A 9,967-nucleotide genomic window follows, 5' to 3' on the forward strand; every position below is an offset into this window, starting at 1 on the left:
CAATCCCGAAGGTGGATGTAGAGGTAGCGTGCCGACTGCGATCACATCGACTTTGGAACCATTTCCCATGCGCATCGTCACCTCGTCCTTAGCCAATCTTCACTTAATCCGTAGCCCCTGTTTCGAGTTGCAAATATTAGCAACAGAACCAGTATCAAATACCCAGGTGCTACCGCGAGCATTAGTAAGGTACACATCAATAACATGTATATCACATATACCTTTGTTCACCTTGCCATCCTTCTTATCCGCCAAATACTTGGGGCAGTTCCGCTTCCAGTGACCAGTCTACTTGCAGTAGAAGCACTCAGTCTCAGGCTTAGGTCAAGACTTGGGTTTCTTCTCCTGATCAGCAACTTGCTTGTTGTTCTTCTTGAAGTTCCCCTTCTTCTTCCCTTTGCCCTTTTTCTTGAAACTGGTGGTCTTATTGACCATCAACACTTGATGCTCCTTTTTGATTTCTATCTCTCCAGCCTTTAGCAATGCGAAGAGCTCAGGAATCGTCTTATCCATCCCATGCATGTTATAGTTCATCACGAAGCTCTTGTGGCTTGGTGGCAGTGATTGAACAATTCTGTCAATGACGCTATCATCCGAAAGATTAACTCCTAGTTGAATCAAGTGATTGCAGTACCCAGACATCTTGAGTATATGCTCACTGATAGAACTATTCTCCTCCATCTTGCAGCTGTAGAACTTATTGGAGACTTCATATCTCTCAATGTGGGCATTCTTTTGAAATATTAACTTCAACTCTTGGAACATCTCATATGCTCCACGATGTTCAAAACGTCGTTGAAGTTCTGTTCTAAGCCGTAAAGCATCGCACACTGAACTATCGAGTAGTCATCAACACGTGACTGCCAGGCATTCACAATGTCGGCAGTTGCTGGCGTAGGTGGTACACCTAGTGGTGCTTCCAGGACGTAACTCTTCTGTGCAGCAATGAGGATAATCCTCAAGCTACGGACCCAGTCCGTGTAATTGCTACCATCATCTTTCAACTTTGCTTTCTCAAGGAACACATTAAAATTCAATGGAACAACAGCACGGGCCATCTATCTACAATCAACATAAACAAGCAAGATACTACCAGGTACTAAGTTCATGATAAATTTAAGTTCAATTAATCATATTACTTAAGAACTCCCACTTAGATAGACATCCCTCTAATCCTCTAAGTGATCACGTGATCCAAATCAACTAAACCATGTCCGATCATCACGTGAGATGGAGTAGTTTCAATGGTGAACATTACTATGTTGATTATATCTAATATATGATTCACGCTCGACCTTTCGGTCTCCATGTTCCGAGGCCATATCTATTATATGCTAGGCTCATCAAGTTTAACCTGAGTATTCTGCGTGTGCAACTATTTTGGACCCGTTGTATTTGAACGTAGAGCCTATCACACCCGATCATCACGTGGTGTCTCAGCACGAAGAACTTTCACAATGGTGCATACTCAGGGAGAACACTTATACTTTGATAATTTAGTGAGGGATCATCTTATAATGCAACGGTCAATCAAAGCAAGATAAGATGCATAAAAGATAAACATCACATGCAATCAATATAAGTGATATGACATGGCCATCATCATCTTGTGCTTGTGATCTCCATCTCCGAAGCACCATCATGATCACCATTGTCACCGGTGTGACACCTTGATCTCCATCGTTGCTTCGTTGTCGTCTCGCCAATCTTATGCTTCTACGACTATCGCTAATGCTTAGTGATAAAGTAAAGCATTACAGGGCGATTGCATTGCATACAATAAAGCGACAACCATATGGCTCCTGCCAGTTGCTGATATCTCGGTTACAAAACATGATCATCCCATACAATAAAATTTAGCATCATGTCTTGACCATATCACATCACAACATGCCCTACAAAAACAAGTTAGACGTCCTCTACTTTGTTGTTGCAAATTTTACGTGGCTGCTACAGGCTTAGCAAGAACCGTTCTTACCTACGCATCAAAACCACAACGATAGTTTGTCAAGTTGGTGATGTTTTAACCTTCGCAAGGACCGGGCGTAGCCACGCTCGGTTCAACTAAAGTTGGAGAAACTGACACCCGCCAGCCACCTATGTGAAAAGCATATCAGTAGAACTAGTCTCGCGTAAGCGTACACGTAATGTCGGTCCGGGCCGCTTCATCCAACAATACCGCCGAACCAAAGTATGACATGTTGGTAAGCAGTATGACTTATATCGCCCACAACTCACTTGTGTTCTACTCGTGCATATGACATCTACGCATAAAACCTGGCTCGGATGCCACTGTTGGGGAACGTAATAATTTCAAAAAAATACCTACGCACATGCAAGATCATGGTGATGCATAGCAACGAGAGGGGAGAGTGTTGTCCATGTACCCTCGTAGACCAAAAGCGGAAGCGTTAGCACAACGTGGTTGATGTAGCCATACGTCTTCACGATCCGACCGATCAAGTACCGAACGCACGGCACCTCCGAGTTCAGCACACGTTCAGCCCGATGACATCCCTTGAACTCCGATCTAGCCGAGTGTTGAGGGAGAGTTTCGTCAGCACGTCGGCATGGTGACGATGATGATGTTCTACCGACGTAGGGCTTCACCTAAGCACCACTACAGTATTATCGAGGTGGACTATGGTGGAGGGGGGCATCGCACACGGCTAAAAGATCAAACGATCAATTGTTGTATCTCTAGGGTGCCCCCTGCCCCCGTACATAAAGGAGAAAGGGGGGTGCGGCCGGCTAGGAGAGGGGGCGCGCCAGGAGGAGTCCTGAGTAGGACTCCCTCCCTTTTCCTAGTTGGATTAGGACTCGGGGGGAAAGAGGTCGATGAGAAGAAGGAAAAGGGGGGGGGCCCTCTCCTTGTCCTATTCGGACTAGGGGGAGGGGCGTGCTGCCCTTTCCTTGGCCGCCTCTCCTCTCTTCCACTAAGGCCCACTATGACCCATTAACCTCCCGGTACTCCGGTAAAATCCCGATTTCACCCAGAACACTTCTGATATCCAAACATAGGCTTCCAATATATCAATCTTCATGTCTCGACAATTTCAAGACTCCTCGTCATGTCCGTGATCACATCCGAGACTCCGAACAACCTTTGGTACATCAAAACATATAAACTCATAATATAACTGTCATCGAAATGTTAAGCGTGCGGACCCTACGGGTTCGAGAGCTATGTAGACATGACCGAGACACGTATCCGGTCAATAACCAATAGCGGAACCTGGATGCTCATATTGGCTCCCACATATTCTACGAAGATCTTTATCGGTCTGACCACATAACAACATACGTTGTTCCCTTTGTCATCGGTATGTTACTTGCCCGAGATTTGATCGTCGGTATCTCAATACCTAGTTCAATCTCGTTACCGGCAAGTCTCTTTACTCGTTCCATAATACATCATTCTGCAACTAACTCATTAGTTGCAATGCTTGCAAGGCTTAAGTGATGTGCATTACCGAGAGGGCCCAGAGATACCTCTCCGACAATCGGAGTGACAAATCCTAATCTCGAAATACGTCAACCCAACAAGTACCTTTGGAGACACATGTAGAGCACCTTTATAATCACATAGTTACGTTGTGACTTTTGGTAGCACACAAAGTGTTCCTCCGGTAAACGGGAGTTGCATAATCTCATAGTCATAGAAACATGTATAAGTCATGAAGAAAGCAATATCAACATACTAAACGATCGGGTGCTAAGCTAATGGAATGGGTCAAGTCAATCGCATCATTCTCCTAATGATGTGATCCCGTTAATCAAATGACAACCCATGTCAATGGCTAGGAAACTTAACCATCTTTAATCAACGAGCTAGTCAAGTAGAGGCATACTAGTGACATACTGTTTGTCTATGTATTCACACATGTATTATGTTTCCGGTTAATACAATTCTAGCATGAATAATAAAAATTTATCATGATATAAGGAAATAAATAAGAACTTTATTATTGCCTCTAGGGCATATTTCCTTCCAGATGTGCCACAACAGTTTCAGATTCATAACCATAGAAAGGATCAAATTCAACCAAAGTAATTAACTTAGGATCGACAGAGAATTCATAATCCATATCAGTAACAAAGATAGGTGAAGTAGCAAAATTAGGATCATATTGCATTCAAAGACTTTTCTTTCAGCTTAGCTAACAGTTTCTTAAGATCATCTCTATCACTACAAGCAAAAAAGTCTCTGGCAGTTTCTTCATCCATCATATAACCCTCAGGTACAACTGGCAATTCATATCTAGGGGGAGAATCATAATTTTCAGTTTCAATAATATCATCAGTTTTAGTAATTTCATTCTCTCTAACCCTAGCAAGTTGTTCATCAAGAAATTCACCTAGCAGCACAGTATTATCAAGCAAAGAAGTGGTGTCATCATAAGCATCATGCATAGTAGAAGTGGCATCATCAATAACATGCGATGTATCAGAATCAATAGCAGGTGTGGGTGTCGCAAGCTTACTCAAAACAGAAGGTGAATCAAGTGCAGAGCTACATGGCAGTTCCTTACCTCCCCTCGTAGTAGAGGAAAAAAAAATCTTGGTTCTACTATCTTCCAAATTCCTCATAGTGATCAACAGATATAAATCCCAAGTGACTCATAGAATAGAGCTATGCTCCCCAACGACGGCGCCAGAAAAAGGTCTTGATAACCCAAATTTACGAGGGTAGAGTACGCAACCCAAATTTATTGATTCGACACAAGGGGAGCCAAAGAATATTCTCAAGTATTAGTAGTTGAGTTGTCAATTCAACCACACCTGAAAGACTTAATATCTGCAACAGAGTATTTAATAGCAAAGTAGTATGGAAGTAACGGTAACGGTGGAAAATTAACAATAGCAGTTTTGTAGCAATGGTAACAGAAAAGTAACTTAGCAAAGATCAATATGTGAAAAGCTCATAGGCAATGGATTAATGATGGATAATTATGTCGGATAGCATTCATCATGCAACAGTTATAACCTAGGGTGACACAGAACTAGCTCCAATTCATCAATATAATGGAGCCATGTATTCCGTATATAGGCATACGTGTTTATGGAAAAGAACTTGCATGACATCTTTTGTCCTACCCTCCCGTGGCAGAGGGGTCCTATTGGAAATTAAGGGATATTAAGGCCTCCTTTTAATAGAGAACCGGACCGAAGCATTAGCACTTAGTGAATACATGAACTCCTCAAACTACGGTCATCACCGGGAATTGTCCTGACTATTGTCACTCCGGGGTTGCCGGATCATAACACGTAGTAGGTGACTATAACTTGCAAGATAGGATCAGGAACACAAATATATTCATGAAAACATAATAGGTTCAGATCTGAAATCATGGCACTCAGGCCCTAGTGACAAGCATTAAGCATAGCAAAGTCATAGCAAAGTCATAGCAACATCAATCCCAGAACATAGTGGATACTAGGGATCAAACCCTAACAAAACTAACTCGTTTACATGATAAATCTCATCCAACCCATCACCGTCTAGCAAGCCTACGGTGGAATTACTCATGCATGGTGGTGAGCATCATGAAATTGGTGATGGAGGAAGGTTGGTGATGATGATGGCGACAATTTGCTCTCTCCGAAGCCCCGAACGGACTCCAGATCTGGCCTCCGGATGAAGAACAGGGGGTGACGACGGCTCCATATCGTAAAATGCGATGAATCCTTCTCTCCGGTTTTATCTCCCCAAACATGAATATATGGAGTTGGAGTTGAGGTCGGTGGAGGTCCAGGGGACCCACAAGGCAGGGGTGCGCCCTAGGGGGGCGTGCCCTCCACCCTTGTGGACAGCCGATGGGCCCCCCTCTGTTGATTCTTTCGCCAATATTTTTAATTGATTCCAAAAATATTCTCCATGAAGTTTTAGGTCATTCCGAGAACTTTTATTTCTGCACAAAAATAACACCATGTCAATTCTGCTGAAAACATCGTTAGTCCGGGTTAGTTCCATTCAAATCATGCAAATTAGAGTCCAAAACAAGGGCAAAAGAGTTTGGAAAAGTATATACGATGGAGATGTATCATAGCCCACTATTGGTTAAATTATAAAAATTTATAAAATAGTTTATGTACAAAAACTTAACAACACTAGTTTCACATATAATTGAATTTTTTAGTGAATTGAAGTTTGTAGAATAACCAAATTTAACTAGTGTAAATCATGGATTTGTTTGAAACATAATAAGGCACTGGATAAAATATTTTGAAAATAAATTTGGATCATAGTTTGAATTATAAGAGAAACCTAGTATAATAATGGCGAAACCTTAGTTATTTTTATAAAAGAAATTTAGGAGAATATTAATAGGTTAATTAAACTTAGTAACTAAAACATGTTACCTAGAGGAACTAAGCTTCAAAATTGAAACTCAAGCTTAGGTCAAATTGAAAGTCAAATAGTGCAACTGATATCTCAAATTCAAATCAAATTACATGAATTTTAGATATTAAATTATTTAGGGTTCATAAACATTGAACTAGGTTTGATCAAGTTGATTTTGTTAGGAAGTTTAAACAAGAGCTAAGTTGAATGAACTATTCCTTGTGTCAAATACAAACCAAACCGTGAACTTGAATTGGAAAGATCAAATTGACATAAATCAAAGCCAAACAATCCAACACTTTGTGATGTGTGATTCATGCAAGTTTTCCCTTCTATGGATTGTGCTTATGATTGTTATGTGTTACATTTCTGTCAATGTTAGATTACGATGAGTGCAACCCACTAGTAGAAAACGGGCCTATTGTCCTGGTTTGTAAGGGCCTTTTGTCCCGGTTCCTGAACCGGGACTAAAGGGTCGGTACTAATGCCCTGTCCCTTTAGTCCCAGTTCAATCCAGAACCGGGACAGATGGGCCTCCACGTGACCTGTGCGCGGAGCCCAAGCAGGAGGGCCTATGGTCCCGGTTGGTGGCACCAACCGGGACCAATAGGCATCCACGCGTCAGCATTTCTATGGCTGGGGTTTTTGTTTTGTTTTGAAGGGGGGGGGGTTTGGGGGTTTTGGGGGGTTAATTTAGGTGTTTCATATATTGTGTTAGCTAGCTATAATTAATAGAGAGAAGTGTCCTCTCTTATGTCTGTGCTTGGTCGACGCTACGTACTATGCATACGTATAGAGAGGACTAGACACGCTAGCTAGCTAGTAAGCAAACGAAGAAAATAGAAGATCGTCATGAACATATATGCATACAGAGAGAAGTGATATCGACCACCTCTCCTTCTCCGAGAGATTGGTCGAACAACAAGTTCTCGTATATCTATCCGACACTACCGGCTACATATATACAATAATTATCTCTTACAAATATAATCTCCTGACATACGGATGCATGGTCCACATAGTATTCTCCGTCTTCAGCGATCACATGGTCAAGAAAGAGTGCCGCCAATTCCTCTTGAATTGCTCGCATGCGAGGTGGTGCTAGGAGTTCATCCCGCTTCCGAAACATCTAATTTGAAGAAGGGGGTCAATACATATATATATATATATATATATATATATATATATATATATATATATATGATTGAATGAAACTCAACACAAATGATGGTAATAAAATAAAATTGTGAATGTTGTTATTTATGCACTTCATAGTGTTCGTCAGAGTAGCCCCGCTCACAGGTCGTGAGGCGGATGGACTCGCAAACGTACTATCCACAGAAATCATTCCCTTGTTCCTGCCACAACCACTTTACAAGAAATAGAGGTCAATCAAACTGATAAGCAAGAATGCCAAATGGTATAGATGAAACTAGCGCTTGAATCACTAGGAGATGCGCGGAACATGCTACTATAGTACTTACTTTCGGGCGTCTAAATTGCAGCTTCTTCGGCAGTCCCGGAGCTTTTTTGGTGAATTTTCTCCAAACCCTGCCAGACAAAGAAAACAATTACTTGATATATCAGGAAATGAACAAAGTTGCTGATATGGTGGATAATGATCGATTTAACTTACTTCTCGAGCATTTGAGTCATGTCCGCATAGTCCTGGGGATCTTTTCGTCTCGAGTCTAAGACAGTTACTAGTCCCTGCTCAAGCTTAATCTCTAGGAGAATATAGTGGAAACTTCACACGCATGCATAACTCATCAATTACATTACTATAACCTTGACTAATATATAAGGGAAACTGAATATGCACAAGACAGTAACACTCACTTGAAGTTGTAAGGAAAGAGTATTATATCTTTGTTTTCATTTATTACCAACGATCGTAGCAAGTTGGCCTCGGTATCTGTGGCATGAAATTTAACCTGAGTTACATCTATGAGATTTGTGTTAATGAACCCAATATCACCGATTTGTCTTTTCTTCAATTCGATGATCTTCAATCTGCATAATATAGTGAGGATAATTATAAATACATGCAATGAAAGAGCTGAGCTATATAGAGAGACTTAATGATAGAAGTAGTACTACTTACAGACAGTAGCAGGTGACCATTGCTTTATCGAGGGCCAATTGATTGAAAAACTGAAAGAACTCCTCAAATGGAACAGGCAACAGTTCAATTCCAACGAGGTCATGCTCCTTTTTAACTCTCACATACAAAGTACTCCTCCCCCCAGACTCTATGCATATTTTCAAGTACCAATCATGCAATCTTCGCATCATCATTGATAGAGATCTTTCATCTTTGACGAGAGGCTTCCCGTACTCGTATCTTTGTATCTGCACCTCCATGAAATCATAATGTACATCGTCGGGCAGGTAATCTCCAAGATTGCTATAACCGGGCACCATCCTCGGATCATTAGCGACAATGTCACTAGGCACCTTGAACGGGGGGCATGATTGCTTCGCTTGTTCGCCGAGCTGGGCAATTTGTTTCCCAGCTCGTCGTTCTTTCATCCTTTGATAACTGACAGTACTTCCCGACCGCTCCGCTTCGGCAAATTCCTTTCCAATAATGCGCTCATAGTTTCCTTTTGGCGGAGACTTGGGTGGTTTTGTCAGGGCAGCCAGAGTGCGCTTCGCTTTCACCGGATCTACCTTCTCCTCCAGAGGTGGATGTTTCTTTGCTTTCACCCCTTCAAAGTAGTTCCTCACTTCTTCTCATGCGATCTTGGCGTTCTCCTCCGGGGTCCTCTCGTATGGTAACTTCTCTAGAGTCTTCAGAGAAGGACCGAATCTGTATTTCCTCCCGCCTCTGGCTGTACTGCTAGACGCCGGCAGAGCTGACGGAGCAGTTGTCTTATTTACTTGCTTATGAGGTGGAGGAGAAGGACTACGACGCGCCGGATCAGCCGGGGCGGCGGCAGGTATCTTCCGCCCTTGCTGACGAGGCGGAGAAGGAGGAGGTTGGCTCCTCGGGTGCGTCGGCGCAGGCGGAGAAGGAGGCGGAGTGCCGCCACGCGCCGGAGAAGGAGCCGGTCGAGTGCCCTGATCGTCACTCGCCGGAGGAGGAGGTGGTGGAGGAGGCGGAGTGCCCTGACTCACTGGAGGAGGAGGAGGAGGCGGAGGCGTCCAGTTCGGAAGGTTGATGAGCTCCTTCCGCCATAGGCATGGAGTCTTCAGAGCAGAACCCAGCCGAGTCTCCCCTTCACCGGTAGGGTGGTCAAGCTGGAGGTCCTCAAATCCCTCCGTTATTTCATCGACCATCACCCTAGCATATCCTTCAGGAATCGGCCGGCAGTGAAAAGTTGCGCCGGGTTCAGTATGAAAAACAGAGCCAACAGCCGCTTTGACCTTCATATTAATCCATTGCGTCATAAGGTGGCACTTTCGAGACTCTGTGATAGCATCCACGGGATAGCTGACAGGAGCCGTCAAGACATGCTCCGGCTAAAACAGCTCGGTGGAAGCCACGTTGCTTCTCCGCTGAGATGGCGGGGTAGCTTCGGGGGAAGCTTCGGCAGTTCGTTTGTTGCGATTTGCTTCTCGTTCCTCTATCGCTTGTACCCTAGCGTGCAGCGCCTGCAGTTGGGTCTGCTCCACTTT

This window comes from Triticum aestivum, chromosome 7A (genome assembly GCF_018294505.1).
Source record: "Triticum aestivum cultivar Chinese Spring chromosome 7A, IWGSC CS RefSeq v2.1, whole genome shotgun sequence".
Taxonomy (NCBI): domain Eukaryota; kingdom Viridiplantae; phylum Streptophyta; class Magnoliopsida; order Poales; family Poaceae; genus Triticum; species Triticum aestivum.